Here is a 21809-nt window from a genome sequence, read left to right as displayed (position 1 = left end):
TTGGTGACCTGGCAATGGGCTCTGGCAGCCCAGGAAACCAGCTGTGCCCTGCCCTGCATCCCAAGCAGTGTGGGCAACAGGTCAAGGGAGATGATTTTATCCTTCTGCTCTGCTCTGGTGAGACCCCACCTGCAGTGCTGCATCCAGCTCTGGGTCCCCAGCAGAAGAAGGGTGTGGACTTCTTGGTATGAGTCCTGAGGGTGAAGAGCAGGGGCTGAAGCACCTCTGCTATGGATAAAGGCTGATATAATTGGGGCTCTTCAACCTGGATATGAGAAGGCTCTCAAGGGGCATTAAAACACCTACCAGTAATTAAAGGAGGCCTACAAGAGAGCTGGAGAGGGACTTTTTCCATGGGTAGATGGAGATAGGACAAGTAGCAATGTCTTTAAATTACAGGAGACTAGGTTAAATTAGATATTATGAAGAAATTCTTCCCTGTGAGAGTGGTAAGGCACTGGAACAAGTTGCCCAGAGAAGTTGGGGATGCCCCATCTCTGGAACCTCTGCCATCTTCAGAATATTTATTATTTATGGCAATACTTCTGCTCATCTCCATTCTTTTCAATGCTGTGGTGGGTTGACTTTGGCTGAACACCAGGTGCCCACTCTATCACCCTTCTCAGCAGAGGGAAAATAAGATGGAAAAAAACTTAGAGGTTGAGATAAGGCAATTTACTAAAGCAAAAGCAAAAGTTTACATGCACTGAAGCAAAGAGAAAAAAAAAATAATTGTATTCTCTACTTCCCACCAGCAAGTGATGTTCAGGCACTTCCCAGGAAGCCAGACTTCTGCATGGGTGGCAGTTTTTTCAGACAGCAAATATTGTAAATAACAAAAGCACCCTGTTTGTCCTCCTTTTCTTAGCTTTTATATCAGAACTGATTTTGTGTGGTATGGAATATTCCTGTGGTTAATTTGGGTCAACTGGCCTGCTTGTGTCCCTTCCTGGGATCTTGCCCACTCCTAGCCCCTTGATGGGGGGGATCCTAGGGAGACAGTGCTGATGCTGTGCCAGCTCTGCTCTCTTCTGTGTTACCAACACCTTTCCAGCTATCAGTGCCCAGCAGAGCACCGAGAGGGCTGCCAGGGGAAAATGAACTCAATCTCAAACAGACCCAATAAAAATGCTTTTCTTCCTTCTGACTCCAGAGTTCCTGGATTAGTCAGATTCTGGTTTTTTAATAACTCTTCTGCAAACATGTGACTAAAGGGGAAGTCAACACCCTGCAGGCACAGATGAGATTGGGCAGTCAGAGTGGCCAAAAAGCCGAGTGCTTGGCTGCTCCCCTCCCAGCCAGGCTGTCTTTAAGTCAGCTTGGATGAACCAGAACTTTGTACCTGTGTTTGCCCCTGGTGAGCATTTTTTGTTTCATTTTTTAAAGAATAGTGGGTGGGCTTTTGGCAACAAAATGAGGATCCTAGCCCTAAGTTCTTGCTTTCCTCATAAAGAACATTTCATTCAATCTTTATCAATATGTAAAAGCTCCTAACCAAACATCACCCGTCAGAAGGGGAATACTCAAACCTGCTAAGTTTTTCTATAGCAACCTCAGTTTTTGAAAATGTGCACATTACTGTAGAAGCTTTTTTATACTTCTGGTTGGTCCTACATGGTTCAGTGTTGTGCTGTGTAGATGTACCCAAGTCATGTCTGAAAACACCACATCAAATACAGAAAGCAGGCTGATCATATTGATGGAATCTTCCAACCAGGCAATCAGTCCTCCTGAAAAGCAGGATAAAGAAGCCAGGGAAGCCTGGCTGCCTCATTCAGGACTGTTGCAGTTTCTTTGTGTGCTCCTGCACTGCTCTGCACAAATACCCCTTGACTTACAAGCTTCATTTATTTGCTGAAATTAATGCAACAGCATGCAGTTACTATGGTGATGTGGGCTCCCTGACTATCTTAGGCTAAATCCATACCCATGTGTGAGCTGGTTCTTGCAGTGCCTGAAGTTTGCTGGCACTGGAGCACAGCAAGACTGGAAGCCAACGTGTAGGAAAGGCTGGGTGATCTGGGAATGTGGATGTCACTGACACAGGGACATTGACTTTGCAGTAGCTATGGACATTGATTGAGTGTCTCCATGTTCCTGCATGCTCCATGCATGGAGGGGGACAAGCACAGATGACGTTTAATCTTTATGAAGAAAGCAGTGACACAGTTTGTGTCTCCCAGCCTTATTGCTCATGTACTCTGCATGATGTTTTCCTTTTGCTGGACTCCTGCCTTTAGAGACAGGAGAGAAGGACAGTTCTGCCTTATTCTCTTGACTGTAAAAGGCAAGACTTGAAAAGCAGGTGGAATCCATGCACTGACAAGGTTCTCAAAGTCTCTGAAATACCTTGAATGTTGTGACATCCTCTGTTTCCAGGGCTTCAGGGCATTTCACAGATGCACAGATCTTTCACTGGTCCTCTCCATAAAGGGCTCAATTTGTAATTACCAGAAGCAAGCAGGGAACTTCCAAGAGGCTTAACAATTTCTCTGTGGCTGGGAAAAGGGTGCACTTAATCAAAGCTGTGGTTTGCTGTGAATTACCCACTCAGCTGTTGATGGTGACTGGCTCTACCCTGCAGCTTGTTCATGTTCCCTGGAGCCTCAGATACCTCTATGCTGCCATGAGGATTTTGTCTTGTTCAACCTTTTCTTCAGGAATAAATCTGTGTCCAGTGGTGTCTCAGTCAGCAGGTTTGTCTCTGCCTGGTGCAGCTCCCCAGGCACACAAAGATGTGCTGTAGCATATTCTGGAAAAGAACAAAGTTGCTCAGATGTGCTATAACAAAGATGGTTTCCCTGCTAGGGTGGCACAGAAATGTTTGCTCTGTTGAGAGATTAAAAAATAGCTGCAGAGTTTTCTGCTGATAGAAAGTGTCACTTCACAGCTGGCTGTTTGCAGAAGCACCCTGTTATTACCCAAGCACCCTGCCTGCAGCTATGTGGTGCCCAGGGAAGGAAAGAGAAGTGGGCTCATTGCACAATTTTCCTGGCAGATGACTTACCTGCTGCTTGCAGCAGTAATCAGTGTCAGAACAACAGGGACTACCAGGCTGGAAACATATTTATGGGTAGATTTTGCACTGTCTGTAGATGCAGAAATTTTGGTAAAATTAGGGGGAAAAAAGAAAAGGGGGGGGGAAAGGAAGACTCAGGGATAAAGGGAATTTATTTGACTAAGAAATTGGGAATCTTAAAGTTCCCATTTTCTTAAGTAACTTTAAAAACCACAACTGAAATCCATGGATGTATTTGAGCTCTTTATCTATGGAGGGTTATATCTTTGGATGTTCTCTCTGTTGCCACTGAGTCTGAAGCTCTTCAGGTGGTCTCCAACACCTGATGCAGAGAGAGGAGGGGGCTGTGAGCTGCAGAGGTAGTTCTTCATGGAGACTTGTGAGGCTGAAAAAATGCTCATCCATGAGTATTGTGAAGAAGGAGAATGAGTGTCTCAAGCTGTTTTGATGCCTTGAGAGGCTACCTAGAAGAAAAGCTAGACAGTGTTAAAGGAATAAAAGACAGTGTTAAAGGAATAAAGTAGGTATTCCTTCAAAGGATACAACTTGGGCAGTACAAGAGCCCAGCCAAAGCTACACCCAAGATGGACCCCACATCATGAGTTTCACACTTTTATAAGTTTTGGTCCATTTACATATTGGGTTAATTGTCCAATTACAGCTTCAGGTTATGAGGTACATCCTCCCAGATTTCTCTCCTCAATTTGCTGTTGTTTATACTTTTTGGGCCTGAATCTGAAATGGTGTCCTTGGTTCTTGGGCTGGAAAAGGATTGTTTTGTCTGACAAAACTGTGAAGAGAACTTGCTAAGACTTTTTATGAAGTTCAGAGTTCTATACTAATGCAGTACAGAATCTGGAAAATATGAAAGCTCAAACTTAAGGCATCAGTTTCAAAGGTCTTTCCTGGAGATGGCAGAACCATGAGAAAGTGGCAAGGCTGCAAAAAGAGAGGTTTCAACATATCAAGTTCTCTAGCAACATCAAGGCAACAACTTTAGAATAAATTTGCAGATTGTTTTAACCAGCTACAGCAGCACAGCTATCATGCAACAACCAGCCCACTGGGACAGGCACTGATGCATCTGAGCTTTCAGCTCTGTCACACCTCTGCATTTTGAAGAGAACTGTCTCCCATGAAACGTCCCTTTGCAGAAGACAGAACAGACCCAGCTGGTTAACATGCCATACTCCCTCACGCAGACTTTCCTCTTAGCCTTCCTTGTTTTGCTTTTCTTGCAAGGAAAGAATTATTTTAATGCCATTTAAGCTGAAGGAATCTGGTTGCTGTTACTGTGCACTGTAATTCTGCTGCCTTTCTGGCATAGCACAGCCCTTCCCTCTCCATGGCAGCCAAAGGAAAAGGAGAGGGGATGAGATCTGGGCTACACTGAGGTGATTATTTTAAAAAGCTCATTGAACAGACTATTTGGCAGTACAGATGTCAGCTGCCATTAAAATGGGAAAGGAATTTGCTCTTTTCTCTAGCACACAGCAGTGAGTTTTGCCTCTTTGAAATGTAATCCAGGTAACTGCCCCACTCAGGACATACTTCCAACCCTGCAGTTTGGGAGCTGCAGCTCTGTTTGACTCCTTGGGTAAACAAAGAGAGTAAACTGTTTCCCAAAATAAATAGGAAGCAGAAGACTTGACTTCAAAGATAAAAACTTCCTGTGAAACCACTCAATGCCTCTTCCCTTATCTCTGTATGTCTACATTGTCTCTGTGTGATGTGCACAATCACCAGTCCATACCACCAACCCACTGAGTTGGGTAGGTGTGGTTTTTGTGCTCACTGGCCCGTTCAACTCACCCCACTTCATAGCCATGACAGTTGGAAACTAAATGGAAATGCTGTTTTTTTAAGGTGTAGGAACTAGACTACAGCTAGCAAGAAAAGCAATTAAAACCCAGATGCAGGCAGTTGTAAGGCTTTTCAAGGGTGTGATGCTGGAGAAGCTAAGGTCAGAGTCAGTGAAGGCTTAGATGCTGGCAGGCATTATGTAGGCCATAGGAGAGGTGCTTCATCCCTCTAACCATTTTGGTGGCCTCCTTTGGACTTGCTCCAACAGATCAATGTTCTTCCTCTGCTGGGGGCCCCAGAGCTGGAGGCAGTGCTTCTGAGTGTGAATATAAGATCCTTAAGTTATTCTTAGGGTAATATAACTTCGTTTCTACAGAATTTTAAAAATTTCTCTTATATCAGAGAATCGCAGAACAAGGTTGGAAAAGATGTCTAAGATCAAGGTCAAGAGCGTAAACAGTGGCTGTAAGGCCAGCAGGAGCCTCTGTGGTTATCTCTGCTGAACTCCTTCAGGAGGTACAGCAGCATTTCCCACGTTGAGCCCATAGCTCCTGCCTGAGCATGAGTCCTTTAGAAGGGCAGAGAGCCAGCCTGAACTCTCAGTGTGGGGTAAGGTATCAAGGGATGGAGAACACCCCACTGCCCTCAAGGAGGAGATGTTAGAGGTGGAGCTTGGATTTGGCCTGGAAAATCTCTCATCCCACTGCTCTCATGTCCCAGCTTGGACTAACATCCTCTAGGCCCAAAAATTGGCCTGGTTGTTGCCTCAGAGGGCAGATACTGGGCCTTGAGCTTGTTCAGAAGTTAAGCTGTTCGTTGATGTCTCTTGGCTTCGCACACATCACAAAGCCCAGCCACAAGGAGCCAATCCTCCTGGAGGAGCCTGTTCCAGAGGTGGTCTCTATCCCTCAGCACTGTTCCAGAGGTGGTCTCCATCCCTCAGCACTGCAGAGGGGCAGCAGCTCACGGCCCCCTCTCACAGCTGCAAGGAGCTGAGTGTTTGTGAGGGTTACTGTCAACATCAAAGGTGGGACAAAACCTCCTTGGTGCTCACTTGGACCTTCTGGTGAAGCTTTGTTCTCCTTTTTCTGATGTCTCCAAGTCTCACCAGGGTGAGACAGAGTTAAAACCAGCACTCAAAGATGCTTAAGCACTGAGTGAAATATGAATCAGGACCCACCCTCTGTCCCAAAGGCAGGTTTAGCTGGCAGCACACCTCCGCTCTTTGTGCTGCTTATTCATTGGCCTTGTTGTGATGAACTTTCACCTTACAAATGTATTTAGATTCACTTTTCAGACACTGTCTCTCATTGGATACAGGGAACCTGGAGCTGTACATGGAAGTATAAGGCAAGTTGTAACTCCAAAATACCCCACACCTGCATAAGGAATCATACAAAAAGGTTGGTTAAAGGTGAATTCAAGAGCTCCAAGGCAAAATCTGTTTGGGCTGCAGATGTGTGAGGCACTTAGAACCTTTGTGCTTTGTCTGGTTTCTGCTTCTTGACTTCTAACTGAGCATCTGAAGCCTCTCCTTAGATCTTCAATATGCTGTATCTGCAGGCACAGAACCCTGCCTGCTCCATGGGAACTCCCTGCAGGAGAGAGGAGAACACTCCCTGCAACACCAATCAGCCCACATGGCTCCCAAATACACTCAAGAGATCCTCATTGATTCTGACATTAATGCAAAATTCAAACCAGTTGAATCATTCCCAAATCTCCAAATCAATGTTAAAATAGCATTCAATATTGTAATAAATTTTGGAATGTTTTGGATGGTTTCTGAACCTTCAGGGCGCATTCAGTACATGTTCCTAGCAAAATTAGAAATAGTGTATATATAAATTAAAATACAATTAAAATACATTTACATTATATTAAAGTATTAGTATATAAACATTTAAGTACATAAATGTTAATATAATTCATCAAACCTAGAAATATTACTTTTCTAAATTGTAAGATATTCCCTTGCCAATTTTTTTTCCTGTGATAGTGTTAATTTTCTTTATAGCAGCTCATACGGTGCTGCTGTGTTTTGGATTTGTTCTGAAAGCCAATGTTTTCATTGCTGCTGAGCAGAGCTGACACAGAGTCCAGGGCTTTTTTGCTCCCCACCCCACCAGTGAGGAGGCTGGGGGGGAACAAGGAGTTGGGAAGGGACACAGGAGGGACAGTTGACCCCAGCTGACCCAAGGGATATTCCAGAACATTTGGGGTCACACTCAGTGTATAAATCTGGGGAAGAAGGAGGAAAAAGGTACATTCAGGCAGGTGTTTTTCTTCCCAGGTAGGCAGATGGATCCCAGATTTCCCAGGGATGGCTGAACACCTGCCTGCCTCAAGTGGGGAGTGAATTCCTTTGCTTGGGCATGCAGTTTTTGCTTTACCTGTTAAACTGTTTTTAACTCAACCTACGAATCTTCTCACTTTTACCCTTCCCCTTCTCTCCCCTATCCCACATAGGGGGATGAGCTGACTATCAGGGTTAAACCACAACACCCTCAAAAAAGCTATTTCCAGAAATGGGGGATTTCAGTGAAACAGCAACACTTCTGTGCACTGTGTTTGCTCAAATAGTGACAGTGATTTTTCTCCCCTTCAGATTTTGTTAGGGATGAAGCCTTAGCACAGATCAGTTTTAGAATTGCCACACAAATATTGCTTGTTACATCCATAATTTGAATGCTGGGTATTCAGAAATGACAATTCATCTTTCTAAAACTGAGCACTAAAAAGTAAAAGCTATTTCCAAAAGTCCATGAATAACTTGCTTATGCAATAACATCCCCAAATCCAGTGTCAGAGTTAAACTTTGAATTCCACAGACTTTAACTTGCAGAAACAGACTCAGCCTCTGCATATGCTACCTTGGGAGATGAAGATCCATCTGAAAAAGTCTATAAATTTGAAAAATACCTCTCATAAAAACTAATGTGATTTATGTAAGCACATTAAGGGGAAAATACCCTGAACAGTTGGTTTAAGTGAGCTTAGACTTCTTTAACTTAATATTTGCATATGGTTATATTGTAATTTTAGAAATTTTTTTTGTTGCTTCATACACTTCTTTGTTAAATTTGAGAAACAAATCAAGGTACTGGCACAAAGAAATTAAGCAGCAAAGATGCCTCCAAAGAGTGCTTGATTGTTCCCACATGAAGTAATGATTCTTCCTACAAATTCCACTAATCCTCAAGGAAACATCATTCCAATTGTCACAGGGTTGTTTGTATGATTGTCTGTGAACAGACAATCACCAACATTTTCTGATATAAAAAGCAGTAAAATAAGTGAAGAAATGAACAAACGACAATTATTTTTTTAAAGCAGGATTACATTAGCTAAGTAAAGATTAGTTTCAAAATGCCAGACATGGTTTGAATTCTTAGTGAATTGTTTCATGTTTTTAACACTTTCACATTTATCCCACAAGATTTTCACTTTTGCCTAGACTTTACTACCCCTGCAATGATCCACCACTAAAAATACTCTGTTTATCTGGAGCTCTCAAACTGGCTTCTGTGCTGTTTTTTAACTACAGCTTCCAAAGATCTTGAAAATGATTATTTAAACCAGCACAACACATTGTGTCAACCTTCTCAAACCAATGCAAGCCCACATTATATTGATTTAACTGAAGTTGATTCCTACCAACTAAAACTAAATGGATACAAATCACTTTTAGAGCAATGTGGAGCTGCAGGGGAGTGGTGTGATCTCACCTGCTCATCTCAGCTCACTGACTGCAATAGTGTACAGCAAAATTCAACAAGAAAAATCTTTTCTGGGGGGAATTTCTTCTCTGCTGCAATTCATTCTTCCTGTCCCAAAAGAAGTGATAAGAGCAAGTGATAAGACAAAGTAATAAATGACATCATGAATTTGCTTTCATCATCTATATCAGACCAGTTTATGGGTAAAGAGGAGGTTGATCTTCAGATGACAGAGCAAGTGTCAGCTGAAACTTGGCTCTAGGATGGCCTGAACATCTGTGGGGACACAGAGCTAAGTAAAAATGGCAACACTTGTCCAAAAGTTCATTTTAGACAAAGTTCATTTGTTCATTTTCCTGGAAGTATCTGCAATCAGAGCTAGTAAGTGACTGGGGGGAAGAACACAGGGATGGAGAGAGAATGGGCAAAACAGAGGGATGAGAAAGACAGATGGGGATAGGACTCACCTGAGCTGCTCCTGCAGCTTGTGGTGGAAGACTTCCATAAGGAACAGCAGGATTCTCTTGGGAAAACTCCTTACTTCTCCCAGCCAGAAAGACTGGAAGATCCTCAGCCCATGAAAGTGGGCAATATATAAACCTATCAATCATATTTATCATGTGAGAACGTTCCAACCAGCCTTTCTTAACACAGAGATGAGATGCTGGGCAGGAGAAAGGATTTTCATTACACTTCTCTCCTTCAGACCTAATAAGCCACACTGGATTGATGGTCAACACCCCAACACTTAACACACTTTGTACAAATTAAGGGGAACCTGCTGAGATACACAAATGTTTTGACATTTGTTGCAGAGAGTATGTAATTCTTAGCATGCCTTATTAAAGTGACAGAGGAAAAAAAAGCTATCAAGAATGGATTGATTGCTTTCTGCTTTATAATTTGACAGATGTAAGAATTTATTTAACAGTAAAACACCTGGCAGCTGTCTGGCAGGGCTAGAGGCTGTGCCTGGTACAAGTATATGCAGCTGAATGGCTAATGTTGGAAACCAAACTGGATGGAAGGAGCTGAAACCTGTGATGCAGCAATGCTTTTTAGTATCAGAAAAAGGGGAAATAGTTGTGGAACAAAAATATCAAGATCAATAGTTACATAATCTGCTCTTTTTCCAGGGGACCATAATTATTAAGGCATTTTCTTATCTGAGCCACATGCAACTCATTAAAAAGGTACAATCAATAGCAAGCACAGACTGTGGACAGCATAAGTATTGAAATCCAGCTCTATCTCCCTAACCAGCTTTTCAGTGAGCTGCCCCTCTGTGCACCCTCAGCACTTGAGAGTGAGTCCTCTCATACATAGGCAATAACACCATGCATCTGCTGGAGATCTGCAAAGCCTCATCAGTGTGATGTGCAGAGGAGGATGCCAAGGAAATGATTCAAACCTGGGAAAATGCCTCAGTCCAAAAGTCAGACTCATCTTGCCTAAATACAGAAGTCTATAATGCAGGCTGTGATAGGAGAGGTAGCCAGCACAGGGTTCCTTGACTGTTGCTAGAGAGAAACAGGAATGCTGTGAGGGACATTTATCCAGTCTGGTTTAAAGATTCGCTCTGGGATGAGATGAGCTTCACTGTGAAAGGGCTCATTGCTCCAAGCTGACTCCAGGGGGATGGTGACTAGTGCTGTACAGCCGTCTGATGGGTAGAAGTGCACATCTGGCCAGATATATCCATGTGAGAGACCTGAAAAGTTCCATCTCCTTAATTCATCAGAAGCAGATCACAGTGCTAACATATCAAGGAGACCTTCATGTAAAGACAGTTTTGTTTCCAATGGGCATTGTTAACAGCAGACAAGGAAATTAACAGGTGTAGGCTGAGGCAAGATACATGCAAGGAAAATACAAAATGAAGGGCTTTGTACACTGAATGAAAGAAGCCACTGCTCAGCAGCAGGAGAGGTGGCTTCTTGATCTCTGGGAGCCTCCAATGTCTTTATGAAACATCAGAGCTCCAGTTCCATTTAATGTGGGTTAAATGAATAAACGTATTAACCTGAATAAAACTGTGGTGCTCCATAAATCAGACCAGATCAGATTACTTCAAAATGTCTGGCTAGTGCCTGTCTTAAATTTGTTTTAAAACCTGCATACTTTTCTATATCTAACAGTCTTCCCCTCTGTTCTGCAGGGGGAATAAATAAACACATAGAAATACAGTTGGTTCTTTCATCTTTAGAAGAGAGATAATCCTTTTCAAAAATAACTGCATTCTACAGTCAGGGCAGTGAGCACAAGAATTTCATCTGCAAAGGCAGGAACAATTTTGCAAGCCAAACAGAGTAAGTCACCTGAGCTGCTGCCCCCAGAATCAATGGTTCTTCAGACTCGTACTTACTCCAAGTAACAAATGTAGGTTAGAGGGGTTGCTCAGCCCCCTCCAGGTGGTACTGGTGTCCATAACCACCTGGTTTCAGAGATAACGAGAAATATTTGCCCTGAGCTCTGCATTGCTGGCTCAGTTTAGATCTCAGAGAATTCAGTAGAACATGTTCTGTTGCCTCACGTGAACTGCTGCAGGCTCCTCTGACTCCTTTGTGCAGCAGAGTTAGAGCATCACAGGGGCAGCTGGGAGGTGATGCATGCACTGTGCTATGTCCTCATGTCTTTACATGTGTTGTTTCTTGCTTGGCACATTTTCCTTGCTGTAAAACAAGAAATAATTTTGTGAAAACATGAAGCTACTGTTCTTTATACAAGGAAGTGTGGGTCTAATGTATTAAGGCAGGAAACCATACAATATATTTGTCAGGAATACATCAAGCCCCATATGCAAACTTCAGAGAATTTGTTCATCCTTGCATTTTTTTGACTTTTGATATGATGGTTACCAACATTGTTTTAATTTACAGCCTGAATACCTTCACCTGCACATGATCCTCTTTTCTCCTTCATCTGCTATACATCCTCCCTTCCCTGACATTTACTTCCCTATCAATCAACAGCAACAGGATCCCACCTCAGCTTTCCTTTTACAAGGTTGAGCAAATCTCAATTCACCCATTTCAGGGCTGCATCCTGCCAGCAGCTTAAAGTCATCACAATCTTTCCCCTCCTACACTAGAAGCAAGTAAAGAGCTCTTACCCCAAGGCAGATTGCTTTATAAATTTCTAAGGGTGAGGTTCACTCAGTTACCTTGCCCTAAAGGACATCTTGACAGCTCCCTCAAATGTGCTGACTGTTTTCCAGCAGTTTATCTCTCAGCCAGGTAAAACTCCTTCTACACAAATCTTGGAGAGAGTTTCCAATATGAATGTTTCCATGGTTCTGTTCTGTGATTTATTTGGATACCTTCTCTTCCTGAGTGGTGGGCTTGCCTATTCTCTTGGGTGACACTGCAGCCTGCCTCATGGAGGTGTGCTGTGCAGCACTTTGAGCTACACTGGCTATGAACCTTGCTCCAGGGGCTGTTTCTGCACCCTGGCTGCAGGCACAGCCTTGAGCATCAGCTGGGTGAAGGTGAGCACCCCAACATCAGGAAAAAAACAGTGCATGCAATGGGATCCTGGGAGATTGGGAAATGCTCCCATGTATCCATAGGAAGCTATTTTGAATCTGCTTTCACTAAAAGCACCCAAGGCTCTGTCTGCACCTTCATAGAACCATAGTTTGGTTTGGGCTGGAAGGGACCATAAAGATCATCTAATTCCAACCCACCTGACATGAGCAGGGAGACCTCTCACTACTTTAGGTTGCTCAGATTCCCATCCAGCTTAGACTTGAACATTTCCAGGGATGGGGCATCCACAACTTCTCTGGACAACACATTCCAGTGCCTCACCACCCTCACAGGAAACAATTCCTTTATAATACACAATCTAGATCTACTTTGTCTCATTTCAAAGCCATTTTCCTTTGTCCTATCACTACGTGACTTTAGAAAAAGTCCCTCTCCTGCTCTCTTGTAGCTCCTTGACATCTCCAAAGTTGCTGGAAGTTCTTCTCACTGACTTTTCTTATTCGGGCTGAACAACCCCAACTCTCTCCGCCTGTCTTCATAGGAGTGGTGCTCCAATTCTCTGATCATCTTCAAGGCCTCATTTGGAATTCCAGTAGGTCCACATCCTTTTCATGTTGGGGACCCCAGAGCTGGATGCAGTGCCCAGCTGGGACCTCACCAGAGCAGAGCAGAGCAGAGGGGCAGAATCCCCTCCCTCACCTGCTGCCCACGGGGCTTTGGGTGCAGCCCAGGACATGTTTGGTTCCTGGGCTGCATCCAGAGCACATTCCTGGGTCATGTTCAGCTTCCCATCCATGAGCACCCCAAGTCCTTCTCCTCAGGGCTTTCAATTTGTTCATCCTGCAGTCTGTGTTTGTGCTTGGGACAGACCATGCTTAGCACACACGGACTCTGCACCACCAGTCTGGCTCTACCCTTTGCCCCCAAGAAAACAGCCAATTATCTGGGTATCTTCTGTCTTAAGTCCAGGTAAACACAATATATTATATTAATCTTTTCCTGAGAATCTGGTTTATTGTTTCTCTGATAAATACAGATTTGCATTTTATCTAACTTTGTATTTATTTCCGCACGGTAATTTCTTTTTCCTTCTAGATTTACTCTAAGAAATCACACTGTATTCAGCTTAGATTAATTGCTCTCTGGTTTTCTAGATCTTTTTTTTAATTCCTATTTCTTAGAGGTAGGCTATACTCTGAATGCAGCACCTGTCTGGTTTACACCAAGACCATTTTCAAGTCTTTGAAATCTTTTGTCCAGATCTCGTATCTAACCATTAAATTCCTTGGTTTACACAACTTCACTCTTCTGACATCAGGGAAGTGTACTCAAAGTGACCTGTGATGACAAGATTTTCTCTAAACATAGATTTGTTAATATCAGATCTAAAACAGCATTGCAGCTGACTTGGTGCTGCTTTAGTGACGCATTCTATGAGCTTTTGCACACAGAAATAATGTGACATAGGTATTTTCTAGGCAACATCTGGGAAATTGATTTCTAAACATTTTTAGGTTTTTTTTCTTTGGCAGCATTTCAGCTGGTCTGTCCTGAGCTCCAAGCTGTGGGTTAACAGCAGAATTTCAGAATTATCCTTGCACAAGCACTCACCATCCCTCCTTGGAGGGATTCTGCTTATACCATTTATCCCTTCCCAGCCTATCTCAGTAGCTGGAATGGACTGAAAAGTTATTTTAACCTATATATCTGGCAAGAAAGCAAAAACACACAAACTTTTCTATCCTACCTGTGTTACTATATTGCTTTACTACCATTCAAAATAAATGCCTATCCATACTAAATTAAGCTTTGTGAGTAACATCTGCCAGGTGTGCCTTAGTGTTTTATTCACAATTTTCCCTGGAGATGAAGTCCACCTGCAATTGCCATTTTGTGTTATTTGTGTTTAAGTGAATACAGAATGTACAGCCCCTGGTATGTGTGTGATGTCCTTTGAGGAAAAGAATTTGAGAACTGCATGGTGGCACAGCTCGTGTGCTTCTGTGACATTCAGGAGAGATGAAACTGCTAGCTGGTGCTGATCAGACAAGCACATAAGCCTGACTTTTAAAAGGTTCATCTGTGTTGCTATATTTATTTTGTTGGAGCCACAGAAAACTGCGTTCTTGTCAAAATGTGTCTTTAACAGGCTTTGCTTGCCATTCTTCTTGTGGGCTGGAAACTCAAACAGAAGCCTAATAAACACTTCAACCTAATCAACAACATTTATTTTCTGGGTCTAATTTCACCTTCTGGTTTATTCTTGACTGTCCTGCGGACAAGTGAAATGAAATAAAATTACATTATGCTAATAACTTCCTAATCACTTAATGCACATATTTTCAAGTCTGTGCTTGGGAATAGATGGTACTCAAGGCATTGTGAGATCCAGATGGCCAAAGGTAAATTAGGTTTATTTTACTTCTGTGATGTTCTGTAGGTGACATCTGAACTGCAAAGAAGGGTCATTTATATTGGAGAGATTGAATGTGCTACATGTTCAATCTGTGAAACACACAAAGTACACATGGCTGCCTCTCTTTGCCATGGAGTTACTTACCTTTATCCTCATTTTAGGTTCTGCCTCTCTTTGCCATAGAGTTGCTTACCTTTATCCTCATTTTAGGTGCTTATGCCATTTCTTCCTTCTGCAGTAAAATATTTATAGCAAATTGTTTTTATATTGTTTTAATCTTTCTTTATCCTGACAGAGGTAGAATCACAGAATCATGAAGGTTGGAAAAAACCTCTGGGATCGTCAAGTCCAACCTTTGACCCTGCCCACTAAGCCATAGCATGAAGTGCCATATTAACTTGTTTCTTGAACACTTTCAAAGATGGTGATTCCACCCCTACCTGAGTTTGTTTTTTTTTCTATTTTCATATCCATCAGTGCCTTTTAAAATTTTTTTATAAGTGTTTATTATTCCTCTCAGGCTTTATACTGTCCTTATATCAAAACTTGCATTTATCCAAGAGTACAAAAGCGAAGAAGTATTTCAAAGCACAGAGAGGTTTTTATGTGAGTTTTTGGAAGCTCCAGATTTGCTGAATATTTCTAAAAAACCAGGTTTTGGAGCTTTAGGTGTTTACTGTGTGTTTTTTCTGTGCTGCAATACTGAAAGGTTTCTCTGACTTTCACAGACATTTATTGAGAGCAGATTGTACCAAATCACAACCTTTACCTATAGCCAATGCTCCTGTATACAGCACTAATGAGTCCTGGCAGATAAAAACACATCTCTGTGCAATAGTTTAAGCCTCACAATAAATCTTCCTTTGATGTCACAGCTGTCTCTGATGTGGGCCTGCACCCTGGTCCTGCAAAGCAGAGGCTGACACCACTGACTGTGTGTCAGTACCACAGAGCCCCTGCAACTCCTCACCATTTGAATTCCAAGAGCAAGCAGGGAGGGATGCTGTTTATTGTTTCTTTTCTCTTTGCTCTTAATGCACCTTGGTGCCAGAGCCTGCCCACGTGAAGTGCGGAGGCTGAGGATGTGATCTAAAAGCCTGCTTTAAGCCTGCACTCTTACCACTTGCTTTTAGGTGACTCTGGAACAGGGAAGGCTGTTACAGTCCTGTCACATCTGTCAGAAGTGTGGGGCATAGTTTGCAAAAAAAAAAGCCAGCAAGAAGACCAAGACAAAGATGATAAAGCTGTGTGTCACTCATGGCAAAGTCTACAGCCACCAAATAGCCTTATCAAGTTTATTAGCACAGTGTATTAAGTGCTATTGTTGCAAGTTATACAAAAAAAGGGCAGTGACTCTTACATATTTACACACAGAACAGGACGTACCTCTTCAGTGGAGGTAAGGTAGGTATACATATTTCACCTGTAATATGTACATAGACCAGCTGTCCCTTCTGCCTGTCAGAACAAATTGTGCACAGTCCATCCATGGTCAATCTTAGATTCATATCTGTAAAGTTTGGAAGTATTTATTCTCTTCCACATCTAGTCATACTGATCAACAGGTGTGTTCTGTATGGTATAAAAGAAATACAAATCATTATCCAATATAATTAAATAGATTACCACTCTTAACGGGAACCACCTGTGTGGAGCTTGGTCCTGATCTGGGGCATAACCAGCAAGGTCAATAATCCCTCCTCCCTTGTTCACTGAGACAGGAACTATCCAATGGCATTTTGGCCAGTGCAAAGAACAGTCCCATTCAACAGAATGAGTGGGAGAAGCTGGGGATGGGGCACTACTTGGCCACACTTCTGGATCCTCTCCTCTTTCCTCCCACTGGGAGCACAGTGCTGAGCACATCTTTTAGAGCAAGCCAACCATTTTTGAACGACAATTTATTTACATAGGCGAGGAGAAATAGCTTCTTGGCAACTGCGTACATGCCAAATGCTGATTTTCTATTTTAACTTCTAGACACAATGGCAATTGGCTTGTTTGAAAGATGATGGATTATGAACTGAAGGGAGAGCTAATGAAGGGGGAGCAAACATGAGCCCAAACTTGCGCTTCCCCAGTGCACTGCCTCAATTTACAGCTTGGTGAAACACTTGAAATTGGGTTTGGGCCCAAGAAGCTTTTGAAATAACCAAACCAATTTATTTTTAGCAACAAATATGGAGTAACTTTAAAATAGAAATGAAAAGCTGGACAATCCAGGAAAACAAGGCAGAGTGTGGGAACCAGTCAATAAGGTTGAAACCCAGGCTGCCTTTGAGCAGCTGCAGGGTAGATGCCTCCTCCCTTTCTTGTTGCAAGCAGTCAAGAGGGGACAAGAAATGAAATTCATAAAAAGTTGTTATTCACCAGCAATTAGCTTTGCCTATTAAAACTGTCAAGAATTACTCAGATGGTGTTCCTAGCACAATATTTAACAGGAGGTTGGCAAAAAAATACTCCAGCCATCAACCAACATGTTGTCTTTGGGTTATTCAAAAAATAACCCAAAGACAACATGTTTCAAGGCTCCTTCTCCAGCACCATCAAGGTCCATCCCTTTTGGAGTCTTAGAGCAAACAAATCACAGCTCCTCTACCTCTACCTTTGGATGAGGCTTCTTAAGATGGGAGAGCCATAGTTCTGCCCACATTTGTTTTAGCAGTGTGTGTAACAGGAAAAAAGTTCTGCAATTGCTTCATTTCTCCTCTGTTCTGATCAGTGCTGGTGATAATGGTTTCCTTGTTATGGCTTGTAGACTCCAGCAAGCTGCTGTGTTGAAGCATAGGAGGGCTCAAATCTAACTCTTAAATAAAAAAGGTTCCAGCACAGCATGTTTGTAAAATATCTACTGACAAGTCAAAAAGTGTTCCACATGGCCTGTAAAACATATGTTAAAAATTATGCATCATAGACCAGGTTTAAATTATTCATTTTTAATTCCTTCAGCCTTGAAGGGCCTTTAAACATTGACTACTGAGAAACAATCCTGCCACTGAGGGAGCAGCTATAAAATAAAAAACTGGCTATTTAAAAATATAGAGAAAAATGCTTTACCTAGGCACAGTTTCTGAATTTTAAAACATGAATAAAGGTCTGGATCCCCACTTGGTAAAAGCTGATACAGCTCCTTTGAAGTCTGCACAACTATCCCCCATCAGCAGTTGAAAGCCCTGGCCCAGACTTTAGAATATAGTTTTCCACATAAGATGACAAGCAAGATTTGCATGATTAGTTCAAACTATTCTATATTCACTGAGCTGTTGAGGAAATACTGTCTGTGAAACAAATCCTGAATTCTTTCCCAAAACCCTCTAAATGACACTTGCTAGTGAAATGCTACAGCATGAGGGGATCAGATCCAGCATGCTGGGCTGGACCCTGCTGTAATTCCAATGGCATTATCAGAGACCACTTGTTATCTCCACACTCTTTGGGGTGCATCAGGGAGGTTGAGAGCATCTAAATGAATTAAGTGAGTGTAACACTGATATAAAAAGGAGAAATAGGCTCCACACTTGCTGTTTCAGGTGGATTTGGTCCTGTTCTCTGCTGTTGGCTCAGCCAGGTGCTGGCAGAGACCTGCAGATCTTCTCCATGCTCTGCACTTCTCCATGCTGCACCCCTGTCACTGTGTCATGCCTCCCTGAGGCATCTCTGGGGCAAACACATTCCTCTTCTGCCTTGCTTTGCAGAAAGGAGCCTTTCTGAGCAAACCCAGCCACTGCAGAGCTCTCCTCCATATCTCCTCCTTGCAACTTGTGACCAAGGTTAGTGTGGCTGGAGGGGTGCACCATATCCTCTCTTGTGTGCTCCAGAGAAATGGTGCACAGATGGGACTGAAAACACAGGAAAAAACAAAACAAAACATCTCTCACTCCCTTTCTTCAGAATCATAGAATAGTTTGGGTTGGAAGGGATCTTAAAGATCATCTCATTTCAACCCCCCTGCCATGGTCAGGGATACCTTCCACTATTCCAGGGTGCTCAAAGCCCCATCCACCCTGGCCTTGAACAGTGCCAGGGATGGGGCAGCCACAGCTTCTCTGGGCAGCCTGTGCCAGTGTCAACTTGATTAACTGCTAATAATTAGGACATTCTTGGCTGCTGGGTTAAGCTTTCCGTGATCCAACCTAGTAAAGCTTTATAAGTTGTATGATGATAAATCAGATGTTTTACTAGATACATTCTTTTCTTTCTGTTGAACTCATGGACAGACCAGGTGTGGTACAACAGGCAGTGAAATGCAGAGTGCTCAGACTCTTCTTTCTCATCACTTTTTCACTCCCTCCCTCCAGAAATGTTTGGCAGAAATCCCCAAACCTGATGCACAGCCCTATTACTGGTGAGCTGTTCCCCAGAGATATTTTTTCATAAACAGTCCCAGTCACTCACCATTATTGTGAAGCGAATGAAGCACCAAATTCAACCAATTTGCCTGAAAGTAGGAGAGCATCAAGACAAAAAGGTAACAGAGACACTAACAGATGATCAAATTGGAGCTCCTCATCTCACCTCCAGCAGTGTCAAGCAGCTCCTGGGAAAAAGCACTGAACAGCTCTTTAATAGACTGTTTCCACCACACAGTAATTCCTTGTATTGATACATTCCTCGTAAAAGAAGACTAATGTGCTTTTTTTTTTTTTTCTTTTACTGCTCATTACTGTAGATTAAATCCCTTCCAAACCCTGTTTATGAAGGATATAACACTATGCTGCTCTTCAGGATGCAGAGGCAGGATTTAGTGATGGGGTGAGTCCCTTGAAGGGCTTGTTTGGGCTTATGCTCCCTGAGCAGAGAGCTCAGGCTGTCACAGGTGCTCTCACTGCATGCAAATGCCTGCACAGCACAGTACATGATGTGACACTGGTCTAAATCCACACACAGGCTTTTACTAACACAACTCTATGGAAACAAGCTCAGTGGTGATTGATGAATTACAGCTCCTACATAGCACGTTACAGTTTCCACTGCAAGTACCTGGTGCTGGATTTAATAACCCAACAACGTGGGCAGTTTCAGTAAGTAGATTAATCACCTGTAAACTCATCTGCTTCACAAAGGGAGTTGTGCACTGGCTGTCCAGTGTTACAGAACATGTTTTTCAGAGCTCAGGAATGCATTCTCCCCTCTGATATGTGCTGTGCATGTTTACCGTGCATATTCGCTTGCCTACGGAAGGGTGGGGGAGAGAAGATCAGAGATCATTTGCTTCTTTGGAGGTGCTATAATCCCCCCACTTCTAGTCATGGCCCCAGTCTTTACACATCTCATGGCTCCAGCCTTTACTCATCAACACTAAAAAAGCCAGCATTATGTTGTTAAATAGTTTTAGCAGACACTTTATCACTTTAATGCATCTGCCTGGGGAATTCTTTAATGATGCTGCTTTCTTTTTAATTCTACAGTTTTTTATAGGCACCTTAAAAATGTCTGATGCTGGACAGAAAGAAGAGGGCTGAAGTACCTCTCCTATAAAAACAGGCTAAGGGTGGGCATTGTTCAGCCCAGAGAAGAGAAGTCACAGGGGAGACCTTATAGCACCTTTCAGTATCTACAGGGGCCACAAGAAAACTGGAAATGTTTTTATTTGTTTGTTTGTTTGTTTTCCTGAGGGAATGTAGTGATAGGACAAGGGGGAATGGCTTTAAAATGAAAGAGAGTAGGTTAAATTAGATATTTGGAAGACATTCTTTCCTGTGAGGCTGGTGAGACACAGGACCACACCAGGTGCAGATGACCCATCCGTCAAAGTGTTCAAGTCCAGGCTGGATGGAGCAACCTGGACTAATACAAGGTGTCCTGTCCATAGTAGGAGGGTCCAAAGCAGGTTATCTTTAAGGTCCCTTCCAACCTAAACCATTCTATGACTCTGTGAATATCGACTATTTTTATTAGCAATGCCACATAGATTTTCTGCCCTGAGAAGCGCCAAATTTCTTCCCACTTTCCCTGCTGCGATCACCTTTGGGTCACGCAGCCCAGTTCCAGACACAGCAGTTTGGCGAACACACACACACACACATTCCTGGGGGGTGACTCTCTAGGGAGGACCCGACGAGAGCCGGATTTCATCCCGAGGGCGCTGGGGGTGAGTCTGGGTTCGCATCGCAGCTCCCCGGGGCACAGCCCCGCTCCGGGAGAGGCGATGGGAGGGGAACGGGGGTGAGATGGGGGCAGTGATGGGGGACAGGGGGGTGCTTGACGAGTGAGATGGGGTTGATGAGGGGGGTGAGATGGGGCAGTGATGGGGGGTGCTTGGGGAGTGAGATGGGGTTGATGGGGGGGGGTGAGATGGGGGCGATGGGGGCAGTGATGGGGGTTGCTTGGGGAGTGAGATTGATGGGAGGGTGAGATGGGGGCGCTGGGTTGTAGACGGGGGATGCTGAGGGGAGGTGATGAGGGGGTGGTGGTGGTGGTGGTGGTAGGGGGGGTTCGCCCCTCCCGGCCCGGCCCCGAGGAGGAGCCGGCGGGGCCCCGCGCCGTCCACGTGGCCGAGGGCGCGCTATATGAGCGGGCAGGAAGGGCCGGGGAGGGAGCGAGGGGAGGGACGGGGCGCCCGGAGCGGCTCGGCCCGGCAGACAGACGGACAGACACACGGACAGACACACAGCGCGACACACAGACAGCGCGGCGGCAGCAGCAGCCACCGCAGCAGCGACCGCCCGCCCGTCCGTCCGTCCCCCCGGCCATGGGGCTCGGCCGCCCGCCGGCCCCCCTCAGCCCGCCGTGAGTACCGCGGGACCCCGTCCCTCCCGCCCGTCCTTCCTCGCCGCTCACCTGCGAATCCCCGCTGCTGCAGAAGGCGCGGTGGGAGCCTCCCCGCCTCCTGACTCCTCACTCGGCTCTTGAGTTGTTTGGGTTTTTGAAAAAAAAAATATTTCTGTGATTTAGAAGCAGGGGCGGCCCCGGCGCTGCTCGCAGCATCCCCCGGCGCTCCGGAGCGGGGAGGCTTCTCCCCATCCATCCAGCCGGGATTTCCCCTCCGGAGGGAGGCAGAGGGGAAGCGGCGGGTACCGGGGTGGGCTCCGGGGGAAGGGGCCGCCTTCGGGCGATGCTCGGGGGGCGACAGCGCCGGGAACCCCCCTCCAGCTGCCCCACGGACCGGTCCTGCCCAGCGCCGGCGCCGGGAGGGAGCTGCGGGAGGGACCAGCCCCGCGCCCCGGCTGTGCTGGGCTTTTTCCTTCTCCCCTGGGTAGTAAGGCTGTGTGCCGAAGGAGTAAAGCCGGTGTTACTCCGTTAGAGGGCAAAAAGCAGACTAGCTGTCTTAGGTATCCGCTCGCACATTCCTCCTTGCAGAATGAATTTCTAGAGGAGCATAAATAACTACTCTTCGAGGTCAGCCGTTTGTTTTTATTGTACTT

The 21809-nt window shown here is 44.4% G+C and overlaps 1 protein-coding gene and 1 long non-coding RNA gene across 2 annotated transcripts in view; one reads left to right on the top strand and one right to left on the bottom strand.

Annotated features, from left to right (window-relative positions):
* Positions 1-660: 660 nt before the first annotated feature.
* LOC118702004 (uncharacterized) lies at positions 661-21462 on the bottom strand. The gene is made up of 5 exons (XR_008508602.1): positions 21226-21462; positions 15832-16017; positions 9009-11213; positions 8551-8649; positions 661-2752 (listed from the first exon to the last, which is right to left on the bottom strand). It is a non-coding gene; the product is annotated as an uncharacterized LOC118702004 (long non-coding RNA).
* Positions 21049-21809, top strand: part of ST3GAL1 (ST3 beta-galactoside alpha-2,3-sialyltransferase 1) — a 78151-nt gene continuing 77390 nt past the window's right edge. Inside the window, exon 1 of the mRNA XM_036407002.2 lies at positions 21049-21174. The gene's annotated coding sequence lies outside the window, so the exon portion shown is untranslated. The remainder of the gene's footprint in view (positions 21175-21809) is intronic.

The sequence above is a fragment of the Molothrus ater genome, chromosome 1 (genome assembly GCF_012460135.2).
Source record: "Molothrus ater isolate BHLD 08-10-18 breed brown headed cowbird chromosome 1, BPBGC_Mater_1.1, whole genome shotgun sequence".
NCBI classification, from domain to species: domain Eukaryota; kingdom Metazoa; phylum Chordata; class Aves; order Passeriformes; family Icteridae; genus Molothrus; species Molothrus ater.
The sequence above is the reverse complement of the archived record's forward strand: the minus strand, read 5'-3'. Positions and strand labels throughout refer to the sequence as shown.